Source organism: Ornithodoros turicata, chromosome 2, assembly GCF_037126465.1.
Source record: "Ornithodoros turicata isolate Travis chromosome 2, ASM3712646v1, whole genome shotgun sequence".
Taxonomy (NCBI): Eukaryota; Metazoa; Arthropoda; class Arachnida; order Ixodida; family Argasidae; genus Ornithodoros; species Ornithodoros turicata.
The window spans coordinates 16895057-16919268 of record NC_088202.1 but is presented as its reverse complement, the minus strand read 5'-3'; the positions used below and the strand labels follow the sequence as shown (position 1 = coordinate 16919268).

General features: G+C 45.6%; 1 protein-coding gene and 1 long non-coding RNA gene across 2 annotated transcripts in view; one reads left to right on the top strand and one right to left on the bottom strand.

Moving 5' to 3' along the window:
• LOC135383160 (uncharacterized) overlaps window positions 1-24212 on the bottom strand; it is a 359001-nt gene that overhangs the window by 85088 nt on the left and 249701 nt on the right. The window lies entirely within an intron of this gene.
• On the top strand, window positions 629-2634 carry LOC135383159 (uncharacterized). Its single transcript, XR_010419704.1, has 3 exons — window positions 629-769; window positions 1346-1406; window positions 1786-2634. It is a non-coding gene; the product is annotated as an uncharacterized LOC135383159 (long non-coding RNA).

Below are 24212 nucleotides of genomic sequence, written 5' to 3'. Positions count from 1 at the left end.
ACGGCGTACGCCTTTTCGGGACAATGTCATACGTGCAAAGTATTCCAAAAAGAAGTCTGAAATATGTATGAAATATGTTCTGAAAGAAGTCTGAATTATGAACGGCTAGGATCGTGGTCCTATGTGGTATGGGGAGCTTCTACAGTGCAGGGGCCCTATTCCGAGCCGCGGTCGAGGAGGAGTATCGCTAGACGGCGATTACGAACACCTGGAGCGACACCTGCCAGTTTTGGTATTCCAATGTCGCTTTTAACGATAGCACGCTTGGTTTCTTGACTGTCGGTAGAGGTTAAGACGTCCGGGAACGAGACGCAGCGCTCTCAGCCAATAGCGCAGCAGGAGGAGAATCGCGTGCAATGCCCCTTGTTTTGGAAGCATACGACGACGACGACGCGTTGACGAGCAAGAAGTCTCGCGCGTCTCGCTCAGCGCACGAATAATATAAAATGGTGTTGCAGTTCATGACTGAGCACCGCAATTTATTCAATGGCATTTTGCTGGCGGCCAACACGCAATAGGCGATTTCGGATATTGCCCTTGCGCTCCGCACGGGGGCCCTCCGTCGCCCAAGTCACGCGCATCGCACAATGCGTCGTGGGCACTGATCTCGATTGTAAAAGGCTGGATGGCGGATAGGGAGCGCGAGCGTGAAGAAACCGGCCGCCATCTTACTGTACCCACAACAGTCGCCGCAGCGATCATGGCAACTTCTTGCAATTACGGTCGTACCAACCGTACTGGCAAGGTTACAGGGCCTAAATTTATACAGGTGAGTCACTCTTTATCGAGGAATAAATAGGCGTCCATTCTGTATATTTAGTTGACCATTATGAAGTGTTTTTTTGCCCAAAACGAGCACTGGATGCAGGTTGCTTGATCGCTCTTCCGACGTTCAATCGAGCACACTTGCATTATACCCGGCGGCAAATACAGTTTGAGTGCATAATATGCTTGAAAGAACACGTTACACTACACAGGTAGTGTTGTCATCAATATATGTGCGAGCACTCGAGCGCTTTTTTGCATGCATTGCTAGCATGGTACACGGTGTTCTCTGCGGAAGCAAGTGGCCAAGTGCCACATTCATTTCTTTGAATTACCTTCACGCACAAGTTCGGTATTACGTCATAATGAGACCACGATTGTCACCTTTTTTCATGTATTGGTATTGTTTTGTGCCTTGGTTTGATTTGTGACAAAGAATCCTACGTAACGGTGGTGTGGCGCGACTTGAATAACGCCTTTGTGTCTGAGCTGTATCGTCAGCTTGTTACGATAGTAATAATTTGTAGCGTGTCGTGCTACTTGTAGCAGTTTTTAAGGCAAAAGTGGTCTCTCAATACAGGTTTTGTCATGAGGGCTACCCAGTGAATTATCTGTGCAGTGTGATACGGCTGGGTGTACAGGTAAGTATCACGTTCCTCATCCACTGGTTTCTACTTTACAGGAAGGAACAACCTCAGTGCACGCACTGTGGTTAGCCTCTCTCAGTTCTGCATATTTTCTTACATGTTCACATCAGAAACACACCTTAGACTTTAGGCTCCTTCACCCAGCAATAAAATAATTAGAGATTGTACTTAGAATAGTTTTTAATCTTTTTAATTTTTAGAAGATACAGGGATTCTAAACCATGTTTTAAACTGATGTTTTTAACATTTGTCCAATGCATTTATTAAACAACATATTCATTTTTAACTGGTTGCACCCAAACCAATGTTCTGATGTATTATTTCTTTTGTTGTCGATGCACCATAAAAATTGGAATAATCATCATCAATGCAGGTTACTTCACAGCTGCCTCAACATACTCAAGAAATGGGTGCAGAACCTGCGTAATGCCCACAAAGTTTGACTACCACAGCACCTCCATAAAGTAAAGGCATATGTGTCACATGGGATTTTTAAAGGCATTCACAGTATATAATACCTTGTATGAACTGTTGTTGATCTAAGCAGCCTCTACAGTACACTCTCAGAAATTAAAACTTGTCAGGGAACTGTGATAATTGTTCCAGTTAATAGGCATGCATATGTACGCTATAAGAAAATTATTTATTGAGAATGCACTACTGTTGATCACACTCGTGCAGCTGTAGGTTTACCTTCGGCCTCTTGGAACTCTTTTTTTTAGTTGCCTTAGCTGCAGGAGGAGTGTCATCGAGCATGTCAACTACTTGCAGAAATATTGACGTATTTAAGATTATGACACAGTTTGAAGGGTTTCAATTCAGGAAATTTGCAGTGGCAGGGCCTGCCAGAGTGAAACCTACTGAATATTTTATGGTGTCGAAGTGGCAGTTCCTCCAGGATAGGAATATCTTAGATGGGAGCAAAAAGCTTGAAATTAACAAAGTGTTGTTTGCATTAAGCAATTTGTAATACACTGAACACATAGGCAGCAAAACAAAAATTTAAAATTCAGCATGTATGAAAATTGGGTGCAACAAATTTGCATAGTGTACGTGTACATTGTCATTCCTGAGATATATATTGTCATTGCAGGGAGGTCACAAAACAATAAATGTATTGTTTTGTCACTTCCCTGCACATTCATTGTATCTTGAAATGCGTATATGCCAGAATAAATGTTGAACTTGAAAAATGTATATTCTCTTCATTCATAGAGCATAACATCACTTATCTTCTTTACAAAAGCATATCGTGTTACATCTTTGTCAAGCAGAACGCACAACCAAGAAAGCCATCTTCCATTAAATATCACGTTTCAGACATGATTCAGTTGGTATCATTTCATAGACAGGGTACACCAGGGCTCGAGTTTCAAGCTCCAAATCGTCATGTTGCAGTTTGGAAACCGTACATGTGTAGTGCAAGAGAGCCCTCGCACATTAAAATGTAAGATGGGAGTCACCGTTACTGAAAAGTAACTCCTATGAGAGAGTCTGACGCTGCAGAAAAGTGTGCAAACTGCGGAAAGTGTCATAGAAGATCTTCAGAAATTGTGCCTGGTTTCACGGCAGTGCTACCACACTCCCTTTTAGATGACGATGATAATGATTGGAGTTTCAGATGTGCAGCTGCATTTTTTACGTGCTCCTCCTGCTTCTCTGGCTACTCATGTTGTTTACATCTACTGTTGATCACATTCATTTATCACATATTATATTCTTATATATTATTGTTATATTATCACATATTCGATCACATTAAATTTAAAATTTAGCATATATGAGAAAATATCAGGATGGAAGTTGCTATTCATTGCTCATTCCAACCTAAAATTGAGTGCTACAAATTTAGAGAGCGTACCTGATCATTGTCATTCCTAAAATATATATTGCCATTGTAGCAAGGTCACAAAACAATAAATGTAGCCTTTTGCGACCTCCCTGCACGTTCATTGTATCCTGAAACGCATAAGTGCAAGAAATAAATCTTGAACTTCAATAAACTTGATGTTGTATAAACTTGACATAAAATGTTGAATAATATAATGAATGATATAAAATATTGAATAAACTTGAACTCGTATATTCTCTTTACTCATCATCAGTGATCTTCATTACAAAAGCATATCATGTTAGACTTTTTTGTTTGCGTTTCACAGACTGGGTACACGAGGGCCAAAATGACAAAATCACAACTGTTTCAAGCTCCAAATAGTCCTGTTGCAATTTGAAGACCATATGTGGAGCTGCATTTTTTCGAACATGCTCCACATAACAAGCATGACAAACTTTTCTCACGCTGCAGTTGTATCCAACAAAAGCATATGAGCGCTGGAGAAGGACATTCAGTTTGGCACAACCGCGCCTGCAAATAATCAGAACAAATAAAGGAAGAAGCAAACAAACATAGAAGGGCTGTACTTCAAAAAGAGATAAGTCCTGTGTCTCAAGGAGGTGTTACCACTTTCTAAGTAACTTAATTGATTAAGCTTACATCACTATACCTGATTAACTGTCCTAAAGAGTGTGATCTAATTGCGTGAAGTAATTATTTGGGCTGCTTCGGTGTGTCCATATTTGCGAGGCAAAGCACCGCTGTCGTTTACTAAGAGACTCGTGCTAAGGCGATGCTTGATATAAATCATACTAAACGCATACACGGCTAAAACAACGGCCGTGATTCTACAGAACGATCTCTTTCTGCCATGCGAGTATATCTCTTCCCGGACCGTTCTTTATGGAACAATTTTTGTCCAGAACGCAGTACGGGATATTATATACATGGTTGTTGTTAACCTCAAGTCGTTTCTTATTGAAATATTGGCTGGAAAACGTGCTGTAGTACAATCCCCAGCGCTGCACTGCAGTGACGGTCTAGTTTCGGAATGCAAAACATAACGTAATTAAGAATCGAACGGCAGGACACCTGTGAAACACTGTTAGGATACATCAGTATACTGGTACCTTACAAAATTGTGTGATGACAAACAACGACAAATGCTTGCAGCGCAATAAATACTCACAATCTCTGTTGCCTCCCATTGTTTTCTATGGGCACACACAGCACTTTAGGGCCCACCAACATGGCGGCCCGAAGGCACGCCTCTCCCCCACGAGCCCCTCTCCCATGCGCGATCCAGCCTTTATACATAGAGATCAGTGGTCGTGGGAAATGGTTTACATTCGTGCTCGCTGCCTGTTGCTCGAAGTTGCGGGAGGTGAAGAAGAAAGAAAACCGAAACCGTTTGCGCTCTTCTTCTTCTCTCTGACTCATGAAAGCTAAATCCCAAGGTGCGGCGGGACTTTCGCAACACGGCGCTCTCTGATAGGCCATCCATGCAATTTCTGAAATCGTCTATTAGACACGCAAAAGGAGTGGGCAGAATTAGTCGCGATATTAAATTCCCGGCGAAGGAGCTGTCAAAACGGTTGACAAGACGAGAAATGTAAGCCTTAGGCAGACCTTTGTGTATTGTGCTGATAATGCGGACATGGATGATAGTGAGGATTAGCATGGAGTTTCACTCATTTGATACAAACGCGTTGTCGCCCGATCAAAACACCGGCGCCAACCATGGTGGTGTGATAGGAGCCCCGCGAAGTAATTTGCAGCCATCTTGACAGCTCTCGCTTCACTTAACGACAGTATGGCCCACCATAACGGTCGAGGCTATCATCCCTGCGAGCGACACCGTCGTTTACGGGCGACGCGTTTGGAGCGCAGGGAATACCAAATTATCATCGCTAGCATTTCGTTGCGTCACATACCACGTGCGCTCGCTCCCGAACGAGACGTTCGCACTACCGACAGAGATCGGAATAGGGCACCAGGGTCTGTTTTGTCGCACGCAATGTCGCCCTGGGAGGCTATGGTCACTGACAGTCGACTTGACTTGACGACAACTTGATGTGTCGAGATAAGTAAATCGAACGCGCCTATTCGACAGCGTTGCGCACGGTGCTACCGGCTGTGCAACAGACGCATTCCGATTATTTTTCTCGACGCATCAACTATGCAACTAAGACTAGGCGGCAACCAGGCTGGGTGTGCTGTTAGTCTCATCCTGTTGGCGTATTTAATGAAGTAAACAGTGGTTGAAAGTTGCGACAGCGTCTGTGTTGTTTGAGTGTGTTATGCGTCGCTTTACTTAGAGATATGTACCAACCTGCCCGGTGTCTACAGGTTATCTCTACACTGAACGAACTTAGCCTCCCAGGCTAGATTTTCTTGCGACTGCATGTTCATGCATTAACATGAAATGACAAAGTACCAGTGCAACCAACCACAAGCAGCGAAACGCTGTCTTATCGTGCCCTGTCGCATCAGCAAGACAAGCAGGATTAGAAGCTCCAGAATTGGACGCAATGGGGAAACTTCCATCCATCGTGTTTCGGTCTCCTAACCCTTCACTATCCACATTACAAGAATCCCCTATTTCTACTGGAGCGCAGTCCTGCCACAGATCGGAGGCGCTTTGCAATTCAATGTGGGGACCCCAAACAGATGTCTCCTTCACTGCCCAGTATTGTTCTCCGGACAAATTGAAGCATCGGTGTTCTTTTCCATCGGCTGAAACCGCGTCCGTTCTCCTCGACAATCAATGTGAGGAACATAGAAGCAATATCTAAGCCTCCGTCTTTGGCGAACATCGGATTCATCTCCCTACGCTATCGTCGCACTGTGTAATGACCTTCATGTTCGTCTTCAGGCTACGATTTCGGACACAGAAGAGAAAAACGGAAAGAGAGGGAACAAACAGGAGCGAAAACGTTTTTCTGGCTACACGTGAGCTCGTGAGCCACATTTGATGATTTCGTGTTTGGTGTATTGCGATATGGTCCCTATGAGTCCACTAATTTGTCTCATCAAATTGTTGTAAATTTGGAGCACATTTACCATCAAGCGAGCGCTAGAGGAAAGAGTTAACATATCACTCCGTTACGTAGAGCAACATGAAACGCTTCTGCACTAACTGAGTTCGCCTGAGTTTGCTTAGATGCCTAAGGAGCAAATACTTTTTGCCCTCTCACGGATCGGCAGGGTGATCTTGCACACCGCCACCCTGTGCATATTCACGAATATTTCACATAGCTCACGAAAACCAATTTCCTGATATCCTGATATCTTGTGCCCACAAACCGTGCATGCACCTGAAACTTTGTCCTTTGCAAGTGAAGGAGTCCGAGCTGGCTGTCCGTGCGATAAACGCTTCACGCTTGCCAGACTTGAAATGTTAGGTGTCACTTGGACTGCTACAGTACAGCCGAGAAACCTCCTATATGTCGTTTATTGAACAAAGTCGTATGACATAAGGCAGTGCTTCTCAATCTCTGCTACACTGCGACCCATCCAAAATATTAATTATTAATTATCCGTTTGCGATGCCACAAGGTTTTCAATTTCAATGCGTGATCCGTAATGCGCAGAATATACACTGAAGTCAGACTAAATCATCCGGGTTAGAGACCATCGCAAATTCGGCAAGAAAAAAAAAAAAGCATGCCAGCAGGAATGACTGTTCGTAATGACTGGAGTGAGCTTGTTTGTTAGGCACGGTGTGTGAAAACGAGGGCGGAGTTTGGTCACAGCAACTCTCAGTTGCGGCTCAGTGTTGAGCTGCGACCTGTACTTTGTTCTTATCAACACTACCTAGGTAAGCCAAGTTCGCAAAAGTTTGTTGTGACAAGGGGAAGGAGGAGCTTCATGGCTTTAGCACATAAGAGTGTGTAAGTTTCTGCCAACCGTGGTCAAAGTTCGGCAACTGATTTCAGCGGAAACTGTTGCTGTCCTCCTTTAGTTCCCGATCAACTTCACGACCCTCCCGCTAGTCCCATATATTCTTCTGATTGCAGCGTTCTAGCTTCAAGGGACCTGAAAATGACTGATTCAGAATTTCAGTTCACTGTGCGTATTCAGTGTCTTCAAGACTCGCAACTGGTTCACCCTTTAGCACACCACTCATTCAACAATCGCTGGCGTCATATTGCAAGCAACCAGGAGCTCGAAATGTACGACCATTCCACCGCAGGCTTCAATATAGGTCGTGAAGAGCTGTATCCATGCCTCCCCCACGGAATGGCCGGTACTGCGCCTAACCATTATGTCTGTACTTGATATAGGTACAACAGTCCTCTTCCAGTGCCCAAAAGAGAATGTCCAGAACGTTCTCGTCCGCTGTGCATGAGCCACATCCTTGTCCTTCCTGTCCAAGTCCATTCTTGCTCTTTCTTGCCTCCGTCGGCACAACAAGGACGGTCTACGCGGTAGCATAAATTCAGTTATTAAATTCAGCCGTGGCAATACAAGGACTTGAAAGAACGAAGCGCAGGCCCTACGGGTCCATGTCTGTTTCATATTGCAAAGTAACAGTACGGGCGACGGGCGGCCTCCGCTAGGTTTGATTTCAATTGGATAGCGCACTTCAGTAAGCTAAACGATGCATTTTGTAGCTCTCTGGAGAGGCTGTCTTAAGCCAACTAACACACGAAACTGGAGCGCCGTTAATTAAGGAATATCAACATTAGGGCTGAGTCAGTTAGAAACACAGTCAAAATATCAGGTTATGCCGTAAAGGATTATTTATTTCAAGAGGAAAGGTTTGTGAACGCATTATAAGCCGCAACGCGAGCCCACCTATTTCAATTTAGGTGCATGCAATTATCCTTGTAAGATGCTTCGAAGCCACACGATTCACCTAAGGCCCTACCATAGACAGAGGTAAATTTTATGTCTTGTGCGCTTTGTTGGTGTATTACTGGGAGCTAGCACGGCTGAGAACATGTAAGTGGCTTCATGCTGATATATTTGGTTTCACCAGCGTTACCTACATAAAGGTCGCTTCGGCAACTCACATCACTGTCTCTACAGGCGCAGAAGTTCGTATTCCATAGCCACAGTTGCTTCGCGGCGCTAACAGGCAATTAAAAAAGTTCCTATTCGAGATAGAAGAGAAAACAAGGAAAAATTGTCTGTATCTGCGAGCATTGCGCGAAACGCGTTTAAATGCGTATCTTTCCATTTTAATTTCATTTCCTTTTTAAGTTACCCAGAAACAGCACATGGCCTTCTAAATGGTGCTACAAACAGGCAGTGCAACGAAACACGGAAGTACACCGATGAAAGCCAAACAACAAACGATTTGTTTTTACACAGCGTTACCTAATAGATCTAAAAGTGTTGGGAGAAACGAAAATGTATATATCTGTATAAGCCATCTGATTATAGAAACTTTGCATACCCTTCATCGGATTAAGGTTGGAATTGTTAGATACTGAACATATTTTAACACATTCTTAACACATTTTCGAATCCGGTAGTTCGAAACGCTATCAAATTTCTATTCAGACCCTTTCGTGTTTTATAAACCTTTTTTTTTTTTTTTTTGCATTCTTACTGTGCTGGTTACACAGCTTCCGTTTGCCACAGTCACAGTCTGGCGATCACGTGGTGGTGCACTGTCATGTGTAGTCACGCAGCCCCATAAAGCTGCGGACCGAACTACAAAGGTGCGCTTCGAAGGTGCAACTCCACCCTGTGGCACCCCGACAATATATAACCACCGATTGCATTGGTTTCGCTGAGTGAATCAGTTCAGCTCATTGATCCCAAGGTTGCGGGTTCGATGTCGGCCGAGGACGCCAGCAACTTTGTGACAGGGTACAAGTTGCTTAGGCACGCTGTCTTCCACCATAATACGCTGTGCGTGTTCTCATATTTCGGCGCACGTTATAGAGGCCCCAGGCGGGAAAAAAGTAATCAACGGGCCGACCACTGTGGCGTCGCTCATAATCATCTCGCGACGTAAAGCCACGTATCATCATTACCAATTCAATTCACATTTACATGCATCATGGTGGTACATAATACTGGAGGCGGTATATTGGAATACAAGGAGTTGCATATGTGCTGCTTGACGACATCCATTCCTTACCATAACATATATTCCAAGTTATTACATCCATTCCTGAAGCGCCTTTTGATCGATGAAATACCTAAAAGTACCTATCATATGAAAAATGTCATTCGGTTATAACGTCGTAACGCGTACGTCCTCATGCAGTCTAAGCTGTCCGGAGCTACGCGAAAGAAACAACATGGGCGGAAGGGAGCTGTACACGAGTGCAGCTCATCCACTTGGCTGCCTAGCAATGCATCAGAGCTGGCTCATTTTCTTTCTAAACAAGGCTGGATGCACCGCTGGCAGTGATCCGTATCTCCTCTAACTGCACTGCCGCGGAAGGCGAGTACGCTTATATAGCAGGGAGACTGGTCTAGGTGTCCCGATGAAACCGGCTGCTATGTGTGGTTTTGTTGGAATAGTGCAGGAACGGGGAAGTAACTTTTCTATTAGGTACTGTGCACAGGCGCACCGAACTGCATTGTAATTGCTGAAGCAATTTTAACAATTGTTTCCGATCAAAGCACACACAAGCGACAAACGGACGCAAATACATGGATAGATATTGTTTAGATTTCGTGTTTGTGCACCGAAGGAAGTGAGGCGTACACGACGCGGCGTATGAGCTGCGTACAGACCTCGACAAATGAAGCGACGACAGCAGAAAGGACTGGGGGACAAGGGGTTAGTATGTGTTCTGGACCAACTTCAAGGGTCAACATTCGCCTGGAAAGTCTGCCGGAAAACCGAGGTAAGACCTCAGACAGCAGAGCAGGTGGTAGGACTCGAAGCCACCACCTTCCAGCACCTTCCAGTCTTCAGCACGACCTTTGCTACCACCAACGAGCGGGCACTTTTACATGTCATGCCACTGGTATACTATTTTATTTATATGCACTATCATATATCGCGTTTATTTTCGCACTAAACTTTGATTTCTTATCTGTTCACCGAGTGTTTTTTACTTTGATCGGGGGGTGTTGTGCAGTGACGCGCCTGTGTTCCAGGACCCAATGACCAAGCGCCAATTGGTGACCAAGCCAGTTTAATCCTTACAAAAACAGCGTACTTCGCTTTCAAGGAAACTGCAACGATGAGTTCAGTGGCGACATCACGTGGCACACCACCCTCCTGCCCTTTCTTCGTTCTCCTCGTTGTCTCCTTGGCCCTGGCAACCGACGGCGACGGTACATACATAACAGGAGTGACCTGTCGCGGCTGTGCTTTATGCGCAGCAATAGGTAGCACACAACACACTCTGCTGACTGGAGTGTTCAAACGTACAACAGAGGCAACTGGAAGAAGCTATACTTGCGGTAACGCTTTCGAGGACATCTTCTTTTAATCACAATTGGTCTCGCACGGAAGGAAAATAAGTATACATTTTTAGGAACCATAGTTCGAATAAGCTGAAAGTGGCATTCTCTTACGTGATATCAGACCCTGTCTGTCGATCATGCTTTAAACCAAACATCAATCCTCATCACATCAAGCCATCATCATGACTCATCTCATCCAGCTACAGTGGTGACGTTGCCCACAATCACCACGCGAGCAGCCTCAGGCTCATAACGTCACCTTCACCGTACATACAGACTACGTGAAAAACAAAGATGTGGAACTAACCACCGAGGGTGGGTGAAACAACAGCGAAATTAGCTTGAGCACAGTTCAAACCACTCTTGTGCCCGTCATTTTGTAATTTTTGGAATCCCCTTCATAATCGCAATAGTAAGTTGACAGGCTTGGGTGAAAGGCTGCATGGGAGATCATTCCGCCGAAAGACCGCCTAGGCCGTTAGGGCGCGTGACTAGCAGCCCTGATGTCCGAACTGTGAGAAAGTTCCAACGGATCTCTACGTCCTTGACGAGTCCATGGTGGCAAGAACGTTGTCCCCTCGTATGTCGCCCTGTGAACCGGACTGTGCCCGCCTGGGTACTCACTCTCTGATTTTTTTTTTTTTTGAATAGCAAGCCGACACCCGGTATGGCTGACCTTTCCCTCGTTCCTCCTCTTTGTTATCATTAAACATATCCCCCCCCCACCTCGTATGCCGGGTCTTCTTCTTTAAATGTCTAGCAGGAAGGCGCCACAGAGAAGGATTTCCCTCTTTAGTCGTTGGTATTGTCCGCTGTGCGTTGTCGCGCAACCGGTGTAGCCCCGTCAGCCTAGGAAGTTGAGTAACGCGTGTTATGTACCCTTCCTGTTATCCACAAGTAGATTGCCGTGCATTTATAAAGACACAACTAATGGTACCTAGGTGAATTTGAGTCTCTCCACCGCTGCTCCATCCGACATATTTCACTTCGCAACGGCGGTGTATCCCATTCCTGTTGCAGGATTCCGTAGGAGGCCGTGACAGCATTGAGTCTGAAGTGACTTCCCTCCGTTCACAAAGAGTTATTGTTATTGTTTGGAATTATGGTAGACGTATATTCTTGTACGGTTGCGTAACTTTCGAAAATATATTCTGAACAAGAAGAGGGGCAGTGGCCCCACTAGAGGGGTGTCTTCCGCACCGGATTAAGCGGTGCGCCAGTACCGTGGCTGTCTCTCTTTCTATGCGGCGTGATGAGGCCAAAAACAACATGAGGAGCCCTTCTGCGAGCACGTTATTATTTTTTTTTCTGTATGTGGTACAATATTGTTATGTATTGCCTGTTATGGAAAGGGACCCATTACTGGGAGAAAGCGAGAGGTGACACAAAGAGCTCCCGCACCGGGTGACGCGTACCCTAGTGACGCCACTGAAGAGGGGTAATATGATACAGTGTTACGTTACCGTCAGGGCTCTGGCATAGTATTTCCAAGACACACCTCCTGCGTCTCACCACCAAGATATCCTCCTGGCCAGGATCAACATGTGATTGTGTTGACCGAATAGCGACTGCAAAGTACTTTTAAAACAACTTTCAACCGTTAAGACACGAGTTGGTTGAGTCAGCGCTGTGCATATCAACAAATGTTTTCTTTTGTCGTTTAAGTTTGATCATCTGTAGTGAATACATCAAGACTATTTTGTGCCGTACCTACTTTTTAATTCCGTGTTCGCGCCGCGAAGCAACTGTGGCTATGAGCAGCGTACAGCGTGGACAGAGGAGAGCCGGAAGGAGTGGGGACAGTGGGGGTTAGTATGCGTCTTGGGCAGGCTTCAGGGGAACAATTCGTCTGGAAAGTCTGCCGGAAAGCCCACGGAAAACCTCAGACAGCACAGCCGATGCCGCGATTTGGACCCGCGTCACGTCTCAGTCTCGACGTGGAAAGCGATCATACTAATCACAATACCACTGGAGCTGGTCCATACCTACTTGCATGCCCACGCTTATCAATGCAGTTTACTTCCATGTACCACGAAAGAGCTACCATAACAACGTGACAGAAAACCTGTCATTAGAGAAGTCATCATCTGAATTCCGGATCAAGGAAGTTCGTGCGACATTTCGATCCTGCCCCTGTTACGGAGTAGGAAGACACTCCGTGTATCGGTAGCGCAAAGGAGTTATCGCCGGCGAAAAGAAGCCGGAGAATCCAACTGCAGATGGCGTCCAATCTTTACTCGCCTGCATTCAAATTAGTTTCGGGACATCGTTTTTTTTTTTTTTTTTTCGTTTCGGTGTCAGTTCAGGAAGGAAGGTTTCAATGGATGGACCGAATGAACATCCGATCTCTGTAATGAAAAATACGCAGTGAACGAACGCGACTCAATTGTAATTTGTAGGAGGTTTCCGCCAGCTCATTAATTTTGAGCAGTTCATTTCGCGACCTCATTAGTCGAGGAGACGAACAGAAAAATGCGCTCTGCTAGATTAATGTCGTAGTGCATCTCGTTAATACCGTGTCGTGCCGCCTAGCTGAGCGAGCCGTGTTATCGGGAGGAGGAAACGACTCTCGCTTGCCTTTCTGTTCTCCGTGTCCTTTGTGTTCGAGATATCTCGTTACGATTGCTACTACCATGTGCGGTAGAATGACCTTTCATTTCGTTTTGTCTGGCGATGCGATTTCAGTTTGCATCGCTGCGTCAGAGTCTGCCGCAAACGCGCGGCCGACAGAGGATTCCGCGATCAAATTAGGCGATGTTGCTGGGAGAAAGATAATAAGCTACATGAATATTCCATCATAGTTAACTGAACGATATATTTGAGAAGAAGCTTGTTTTCGGCGTCTGAGAGAAGCAAAGGTCTTTTTTTTTTTCTGCGTATCTTGAGGATTGTCACGTCGTCATTGCGGGAAGACCATCGGGAGGAAATGTGCGGGTATGGTGGGAGGGCTGCTTGGCTGGTTTGAAAATATGTATAGGTTGGCCCAACTCAACTTTGGACCGGCAATTACACCACGCTTAGGGTTGCTACCACGATTCTAGAACGACGTTTCTTCCACAAGACTCTTAAAAAGATTGCGAAGCTTTGATAGATATTTTAGGAGAATCTCGGTGAAAGAGGGGAAGTCAAATCCGATATGAAATGTAGCACGTAAAATGTAGCCGATATGAAATGTAGAAATGTATTTAAGGAACAAAATTAGCCGAGCCTCTTTGGCTGCACGTGGAATATGTGTTTATAAGTGCTCAACGTCGCCGTACCAGCACTGGACAGCTGTTTCTGCCTTACTGGGCCACCGTCAGCAGTGCGCAGGTAGGCGACGTTTGAGCGAGTGGCGTCAGAATGTCACGTGGCTAATCTTCTTGCTTAAATACTTTACTGGCTTTTCGGTGGGCTTTCTTTGATAGATATTGTTCTTCACGCCGCGCATTGTATTGTACCCCAGAATATTCAGGGGAAAAAAATTATTATTATACGTGTCGTACTTGGCGAGATATAAACCCTTGCACATATACGCACTCGTCAAGCTCTGACATCAGAGCTCCGGCCATTCCTGTTGGTAGTCGTAAGCACGTGATCTCTCTCTCTCGCTTCCTCACTGGCCGAGACTCCTGCCGTGACATCAGAGCCCCATGAGGTTCGGTATTCGCGGTGCCTGTTTACTACGATCCTGTTACCCCTTTGCTCTAAAACTTTCAATGCAGATTATCATCGATGCAAATGATCGCATTTTACGTTGATACGGTATAACTTTAGACGAAGTGTCTCAACCCGGTTAGGTATGGTGGGCTCATAGACCTTTCTAGTCTACCCATTCTGGGCTCGGACGGGCGACAGTGCAGACGGGCGCAATCAACCTGTTGTCGTTGGTAAGCCACCTCGTCCGTTCTCTTTCGCCTGGGCGACAAGGACGGATGGAAGTCAGGAACCCCAAGGGACATCGGTGGGACCCCGCAAACTTTTCCAGGCGTTTTGCTTTCCGAACTGAGCCAAGCTCTGCCAGCGGGTGCGGGGTTCCCGCGTCGTCGTTCGGTGTTTGTCGGAATGTGCTTGCGATAAACTGAGGAAACCCTGCATGCAGCACAGGATGTGTAAAGATCGATTGCAATCCATATTTCGGTGTGATTGCTGGTGCATTCTCCAAAATGTACGCTGAAGCTGCTCGATCACGGCATTAGAGAATCAGGAAAGCAGAAAGGGCAACCTTTATTGCAGGAATAACCAGATTCCCATACGTAGATTCTGTAATGTCTCGGTCCCAGATCATGACTCCAGATGTGTTGTCACGGATGTCGTCACGGGAGAGAGCACGTTTTTCGTGTTCTCACTAAAACGGAGCACTCGTCGCAATTCTCGCGGTGTGCGTGACTCTTCGGGATATTTCCTTGGTCTACATTTCTTGGTGGACATGATGTAGCCGTTGTTCTCACGAAGAGAGTATGTAACTACTAGATGAATAGTTATCTAAAACTCAATAATTAACTTTTTAAGTACAACGACTCTCGGACATAAGTGAGATACCAGAATGGAAGACAACCCTCGCTGAAAGACATTCTATTTTTGTTAAATCCTGAAACGCGTACGTACGTTGAAATATACACTGCAGAGTTATCCTACGCAAATGAGCCAAAACTCATTTAGCATAAGCCGGAGCTCATGGAGAACATGGCCTACACCGTCGGCGGCTGATCTGCGACGCAAGGCGGTTGATTTTGGTCAGCACCTGCATCTCACCACCACCACCTCTATCGCTCGAAAGCACGTGACCCTCCTAGAGCATTCTCCTCTCTGCACTCCTGAGACGCGCGATTTCGGTTGCGGCCAAGGAGTAGGAAAGACGGGGGGCGAAACTTCACCTCTCTCCCGCGAACAGACAATATCGAGAGAGGAGGACCGGAGTTCTGCGCCGTCTGCAGGACAGAGCGCGAAAATTTTGTCACGTGATGCTGCGGCTTTGCGGCAATTCGCTGCTCCGTCCATTCCGTGTTGCCGCCCTCCGTTTCCCTGCTCGGTATGCCCGCTCGTCGTCGTGTCGCGTCGTCTGCTCATGAGAACCGGCATAGCGGTCTTGTTTCTCGTTGACTGCGGAAAACAGAACGCGCTATGCAGCTCAAGCCTGGATATGTGTCGTAAATACAAACATTATACATGTTTCTTACTAGATTTCCATCTGTTAGGCAGGGCGGAAGCTGCCCTAAAGCTCGAAATGTGTGCGCTCTTCCCACACGTTTGTATGCGGAAGCGCAAAAACGGTCAGAGCACCAGCTCCGCGCCATCTGTCGCGAGGCGAACACCGCCTTTTTCACAAACACGATGAACTAGCACTGCAGCACGGGGACGGACGGGGAAGAAGACAAACACTGTGCTAGTGTTTGCTGCTGTGCTATTTCATCGTCTTTTCTCGTACCAACTTGCCCGGTTCACTACCGTTAGTCAATGCTTTTTTTCTCCCTCTTCGAAATGAACTCTATCTGGTCGCGCGCCGCCGGCTTGCTTCCATGGGGAGTTTCACATATTGTCCTTCTGCCTCTGTGGTCTCGGCTCATTTGCATAGGGAAATTAGGCAATGAATAATGCAACGTATTTGCTCGTTTCGGGATCTTTAAAAGCTGTAGAATAGCTTTCAACAAGGATTATCTCCCATTCTCCTGTCTCACTGTTACCCTAATTAAAGATTTTAGGTAATAAGCCATCTATGAGTTACGTATTCTCTACCAGAGAACGTCAGCGTGACCGTGTAATCCACCTGCACAAACGGTATCTATGCTGCTCTCGTAGCCTTTTTATAAGAAAAAAAATATGTAACGAAGAAAAAAAATTGGGGCAGGCTCAATCTCAGTCGTGTCCGAGCGGTAGTGTTTTACGTGACAACGACACGATCTCCGATTCCTTCGCTCCAAACGCTGGCCTCGAGCGACACCGGGAAGCCACCTCCCATCGCCGTTGCGGCTGGAGTTCTCTGGCGGGCTCTAGCTTCTCCACGGTGCTGAGACCCCCCCCCCCTCCGGACGCACTCCATCGTGTCCGTAGGTCACTTTCACACTCGAACAAGTCGAAGTTGCCCCCTGGTAAGGGCTCGCTGTGCGCGCCAGCAGTCGAATTTGCCTCCGCCGCCGATTTTCTTGCGCGCTCCCGTAGCTCTCTCGTTCGCTCGATGCTGGACTTTGCAGGCTTTTTGCGTGCCTTTCGAGCTGCCCTTTCTTCTGACTGCAGTTTCCTTCGATTCTGATCATATTTTAGTTTCATATATGCCGACATTCTGGCAGACCTTTGATTTTTCAAATTTGCAAATTTATAAAATAGTAGTTATTGTCGTTGAAGCCGATATCGCTTAAGGACGAGGTAGAACCTCTCAAGCTCTTACCAACGACACCTCGGTCGGCGTCCTATGTTCACGCGTTCCCGAGATTGACTGTCCGCAAGGTACGCGTACCCCAATATTTGCGTCTCTCTCGCACGCGCAAGCCACACCCAGAGATTGCGTCAGCCGCCGCAATGACCTTGTTAGCTAAAATTTTACACGTGTAAGCTATCTGGATTGAGCCGGTTGGTTGCTATCAGTTTATTATTCACAGAGTTATCGCGTCATGACATTCGCCATAATTTAGTTGCATTCTAAATTTTGACCTGGCTACCAAATCGGACTTAAAGGTAGTATAAAGCAGTCGAGGTGCAACTTCATGTTTTGTGAGCCCTGAATTGTGTACCTCCTCAGGAATAAAATGCCGCAAAATTTTCTCACATAGCCGTTATAGCTCCCGAAAAATGCAAATTTAAATCTACTGGCAACACTGTGGCGAAGCAGACCGACGAAACGCCAACTCCGCCAAGTACGGCGGCGAAAATGTCTCATGCGCACGACTCTGGGCCAAGCAGAGCGACGTACGATAGCAGCGCCACGGTGCTGAAACAAGGCCCAGGTATAGAGGTTTAGCTACTGAGTGCAAGATTCGGCTTTTGTTTAGTTTCTTTCACACAAATTACGTTTTCTCGTAAGGTAGTATTTTGAAATCCCAGCAGGAAAGCCATCTGTTTATCGGTCTCCTTGTTTACAGGGTTGCTCGACAAATTGAGGGCTTCGTCCCACCAGGCGTCGCCCCGACATTCTTGACTGCGTTTTTATTTACAAATTAAGAATACTTAGAGTAAACTCCTGTGCATATTATTTGTTGTGCTGAACCTTTGAATCTAGCACTCTCACGTCATGCTGATTGCATAGGTTCGACCTCGACTGCTTTATATGTAGTACCTTTAAGGCGTTTTTACGTCAAAAGGCACCCTGTACTTAACGCAAGCCATATCGACGGGTGACCGAGTTGCAGCTGTGTTTCCTTTTGGCCCTCCATGTTCGTTATTGCGACCAATGCTACTTGCGGTCAATTAATACAGTTATGAGCAGTTACAATTTCTTACTCGAATGTGATGCTGGAAGAATCCTTGGAGGCTATGTTGGTGTCACAAGAGAAAACCTACGCTAATCGTTTGGGCTACTTTGCTGTGCCCAGACCCGAATTTCTCTTCGTTATGGCTTAGTGGAATAAAAATCCCTTTCCCGATACCACTAACGCTCCTTTCGTCCCGTGCTACCACGCAAAAACACTCAAAGATCGGCGGCACTGTCTCTGGTTACAGTGCAAGGTATTCAAAGCGTCAAACAGTGTTGACATCTCGTGCGCTACACCATCTTAATCCATCAGCAACACCGGGGTTATTAAGAAGACGTAAATCACCATAATGACATTCCCGGCGCTCAAACTGCACCCCCCAGCCCCCTTTCCTCTCCACGTTCCTTCCGTTCCGCTCTCTGGAGAAGACAGCAACACTAGATTTACGAGGCCTCTTCCAAATTTAGCGGGTATCCCTGGTTTCCGTCGGCAACGTAGTGTGAAAGCGATGGCGGCGCCCTTCGTCATTCATCAGCACCGTTACATCACTGCACGCTTAACAAGCGCCACCTTGCGGATGACGCGAGATAAATGCGGGATCTTTCCACCTGCCCTGTCGGCTGTGGAAACGATTCATCACGTTCACCCGCATCGACCGCTTCGGATCCCTACAAACAATCCTAATGGTGTGTCCGATGTACGCGGCGAAATAGTCGATGTGCTGCTTCTACTATTCAGGTGTTCATTAGCATTAAAGGGGTCACGTCGGATAAATATAAAGAGCTGTTCTTACATCGATGTGAGCCTGCATTCTTTAAAACAAAAAAAGGTTTGAGTAGGTGGTAACCAGCTCTCTTACAACCCCGGCTGCAGCGTCCCGTGCGGAAGGTATAACGGGACTGTGTACCTCCTCGATTGCCGGGCCATGTTTCTGAAAAATATGCAGGGTGGTAACTGAGCCCATTTACCACCCAAGGTACAGAAGTTTATTACAAGACACAACGATAATGTCTCGAAGAAACGGTATAATCGTATTTGAGGGCAATTTAAGTAGAAAACACAGTCAGCAACACGATATATTTTAATCCGAAAGTTGTCACTTATGGCGGCAGATTTTCCGTTACAATGAAGCAATCTCCGAACCCTCGCTTGCAAAGTTTCTTGTGTGATGAAAAGGACATTAGAATTTGCCGTGTGGCAGCCCATTTGACAGTATGTTTTCTCCGTCAAATTCCTCCCACATTTGTGATTATATGGTGGTAATCTGCACAACCATTCAGTCGAACGCCCGTGCTTTGCGCCTCCGGCCTTGCGCGCGAAATTTTCATGTTTGTATGTACAGTTAATTTTTGTTTGCGTCTTTCCCTTGGTGATCGGTCGATAAAGACGACTTCTTGATTTCTCGTTTTAGGACCCGTAATCACCTGTAAACCAAAATTTCACTGAGAAGTTACCACCGCTATATAAATCGAAATATGTAAAGAAATTATGAATTTCGTACGGATGTAGCAAGCTAAAAACGTAAAAAACAAAGATAGTAAGACAACAGCAATAATATATACACTATTAGCATATTAGGAGGAAGTCGTAATGTTCACAGCTCAAACACTATCCGCCCTCGGACAATTCATGTGTACAGTAGAAGGGTACACACACTGAAGGGTATAAATTTGACACTCATGTGGGTAAAGTTAGCATCCACGTCCAGGCTTGAAAAGTAGCACTCTGCCAAAGCGATTAAACTTCACACATTTGTGGACGAACATTTGTGACAAGCCGTTACCACCCTAAAGGTGTGCTGATGATGTTGACAGAAAATCTTAGAACCAACGACGCCACACAGAAAGCTCAAAGCTGCACGTTATTCACTTTCTGCTGTAGGTGATTTGGAATAGCGGGTTCCTCACATGTAAGAGCCAATACTCCAACCCAAACGCCATTCAGGATTACGTTGTTCTGCCTCGTGATGTTTTGAAACTGGGGCGTTACATGTGATACTATACATGAATACAAAGTGATAAGAAAAGCAACCAGGTCACAACGAATCATGGAGCAGGGCGTATACTCCAATTTTGTATTCAGGTTCCCGAAGATGACGTGATTGCGGTGAAGTAGAAGGTGTGCCCCTTGCTGTCGGTACTCTTTACTCGTCCCCTCCTCCTGTCGTATGGTGTACAACCATAAGAACGTGTAATTCACATATTTCAACAACATGTACTTCATCATAAAAAATCATTTGTAACTTTTCGCCAGCCTTCTTGTTCCAGTCACATCGCTCGGGACAATATTAACGTTACCATCGGAGGAAAGAAAGCAGGGAGAAAAGAAAAGGATGGAAGGAAAGGGGGATAAAAGGTAAGAAAAGGGGAGAGGATGTCTTCTCGCATCTTTCTGCATAAACAGTGACAAAGTCAATCGTATAATCTATTCGCTTTGGCACAAGATATTGATTGAGATCGCGATACCACCAAGTACAATATACTTCGCTTCATTTTCATCTCCCATCTCTTATCACATCACATCACATCCCTTGTGTTAGAGTTTTTCCTGGAGCAACGTTACAACATCAGGGGTCAGTGTAGGTCCTTCTGACACTCAGTCTATCTCAGAATGTGACGTCTGCATCATTGGCAACGATCCAGAGTCAAATTTGATGGCAGTCATTATTTTGAAGGGAACCGTTCGTTTTGTTTTACGTTCCAGGTGTTCCTGCCTTTCTTGATCTATTTCCAAAGACAACAATTGCTACATGGGAAACGATTTTTGAGAATGCGTTTTTGAACGTCATCCTACTATCTTTTGATGTGTTGAAAACTGCTGGTCGTATAATTTCATATATACTTTGTAAAACCCATGAAAGTGCGCCAACAGAAGCGCGCTCCCCAAATTCCTTCGAAAAATCATTTTGAAATATGTATTATTTAGTGTAAATATACCACCCATGAAACTGCGAAATATGCAGCTAGACATTTTAGTAAATGATGAAGGTAGAAAACGTCGTACTTTCAGACTTGCAATCACGCTGAATTCCACGCAGGAGAAACTTCTTTAAAACGCACGAGGTGCTACGGGGTAAAACCTGCACTGAAAAGTCCGTTGGGCATACCTTCCTTACAGTGACCTCCATCTCCTTCGAAGCAGTTGCATTGTGAATTCATGCAACGAGGCAATCGACACTGCAATACTCGAGGTGCCTCCTAGAGATCTACTTTCCCAACAAACGAAACAGCGAAGTGTACCGCAAGCGACGTGTCATAACAGAAACTTTGCACATGCATAAGCGCTTTGTTTGGTGTCTTATTTATTTCTGTAGTGTATCTATTTTGCACTTCTGAATTGTACATAAGATTCGAAGGGGACCAGGGTCACCAGTAAATTACTCCAGGGCTTAACTCAGCACGGAAGCCAAGCATGGATAAAGGGTTAAAATGATTTAGCTCATGTGCATTTGAACTTCACGGATATAGTTAATAAGCTTCACATCCTGCCTTTCATATAAGGTGTGGAAAAATGATGGTTTTATACCAATAAAGCATTCTTCGCTGATACGATGGGTGCATTTCTCAGATTATTGTTGAATTAGACTTTCTTCCGAATGCACACCAGTTTAACGGAGCGAGCTCGCGTTCTTACATTATCCCTCCTCGTCAACAATAAAAGGAAGACACAAAGATCGCAGCAAAACTTCATCAGTACGTGACACGGTTTTCACCACGAACATTGCGCGTGCGAGTACTCCGTCGATGATGCGTGCGTGCTTGATTTATTGAAACTCCTCCTCTTGCTCATACAACCAAGAGGCCACAATTGAATGCTATTATGTCGATCACCATTGTGTGGCGTAGCGGGGTGGCCCGTCCGAGAGGGGGGGAGATTTTCAGACGTTGTGTATATGCCCCTCCGTATCCCTCGCCTCGTGGTTTCGTTATTATGGAGGTTCAAATAGACGAGTTCAGAAAATCCCAGAGTGCTTAGCATCGCTTTGAACTGTGGGAGTTTAGTAATACGAAAGAAACGGGTGGCCCCCAAACTGTTCCGATTTCTCCCCTACCGGTCCATTGTCCACGACGTGTCAAGGTCAGCGAAAGCGAAATGTGAAGGAATATTCTTCGTTCCCCCACTCAGCAAGCGCCCAGGATGCAATCCCTGCGCAAAGGGCACTGGTATCTCCTGAACTCCTCTATTCACACGCGAGCGGGTAGAGAGGAAAGACAAGCCGAGTGTATTTCAGTATCTTCAATACGGGAGTACAGCCTTCGTTCACTGTTCCTGCCCTACGTCGTTTTCTGTTTCCGTACGTGTGCGAGAGTGCACCGTATCAGCTTCGCGTACATCGTGGCACCATTGCGCATGCGCACCGGTAGCGTACGCAAGTGGGTCACCAAGCAGGACTCTTCATTTCTTTGCTCAAACATCTCGCAGGTTGTCGACTTGTTCGGGATTAAACGTGGCGGCGATGCAGCAGCAGGCACGGAAGCGGTTCTGTGCAGACGACGATGACAGTGCATATACAAATAACACCGAATATAACAAAAGGGCCTTCATGCATCTCGTTCAGTATCGTCTCGTCAGTACTTTTTGATATTTTGTCTGCATAATAATCATGATAAAATTTATTTCTTTGAGTACAAGGGTTGGGCATGATGGCCATATGCCTTTGGCATGTGGGATAACCTTTTTCTGCTAAATTTCTAACCTACTCACGTACAAGAAAAGGAAAAAACGAAAAACTATATATAATCAAACTCAAACTCAAAAAACGAAATAGGGAGAAAAATGTGAAGAAATATGCAAAAGTATACAGAAGAAATGGTTAAAGTGTAGAGATGTAAAGAGTAGTACGTATAAATACCTTATTCACATACGCTGGCACATCATCCAAAACTGAGCTTAATTCAATAAGTCTTCGTCTACACAATAGTGATTTTGGAATTATTCTTTTTGCACTGCGCTGTGTTTTCTCGTATAGTATGTATGCGTTCATGCAATGCATCAAATGCTGCTGTTACATGGTATTGTCTCTTGTGTTGTCCAGATATTGTCGTAATCGGCATTGCTTTGTACAGTGGAAGGTGAATGCGTGCTGAACGTGGGAACGTTCGTGCTTTGCTTAAAAATGGTCAGCTGAAGTAAAATACTGACAGGAGTGTTTATAGAGGTTTTTAAATTATTTGTTTGTTGTTATTTGTTTATTATTTGTTGGTTTTAAATTGCTATCTATCTGCTTTTATATAATTCTTGCTATCTTGTACAGGGTGACCTTCTTTAATCGAAATAACATAAAAAATAAAACACGAGGGCTGACTTCTTCGCTACACGTAATGTTTGTTCTGCTCGGCGTACATTACAGGGGCAGGTACATGCCGAGGTATGTACAGTGTAAGAACCAGAATTCTCTGGTTAACTTTTGTTCCGTGTTAGCGCCGCGAAGCAGCTGTGGCTATGAGCGGCGTACAGATGTGGACATATGGAGAGAGGACAGCAGGAAGGAGTGGGGGACACTGAGTTAGTATGCGTCCTGGGCCCACTTCAGGGGGAACTTTGCCGACATGCGTCTGGAAAGTCTTCGGAAAACCCAGCGAAAACCTCAGTCAGCACAGCCGGTGGTAGGTTTCGAACCCACCACCTCCCAGGCTTCAGCACGACCTTGGTTACCACCATGGAGCGAGACGCGTTAACCTGCTCGGTCATGCCGCCGGTATTTAACTTTTTAGTGAGAGGTTTCGGGGGTGATGGGAGATAACAGATTTCGAGTCAGTCATTATCGAAAGCCACACACCTTTTGTTTTTTTGTTCTCAAAATCCTGCCACAAACACATACATCGAAATATATATCACAAAGTTTTGCTATACAAGTGAGCCAAAGCGCCACCAAGCGCTTCTTTACCGTGGAGAGAGCAACATATTCATTCCACGTCGGAGGGCCAGGTGCTTCAGAGCCAGGAAGCTGTCTGGCGTAGACTCTTATCTGCCCTCCAGATAAACCACTTTCCGGTCCAGATAACCAGCTGGAAGCGAAGATTATGCAGTTTCCGCGCTCCAGATGGGCGTGGTTCCAGGTTCTGTTCATGTCTCGGCAGACTTTTCCCGGTCAGCTGATGAACAAAGGGGGGGGGGGGGTATGTTTACTAAGAAAAAAGAAAGGAAAGGTCAGCCAGACGGAGGCCGGCTATTCCAACTGGTGAACTGTATATCTGA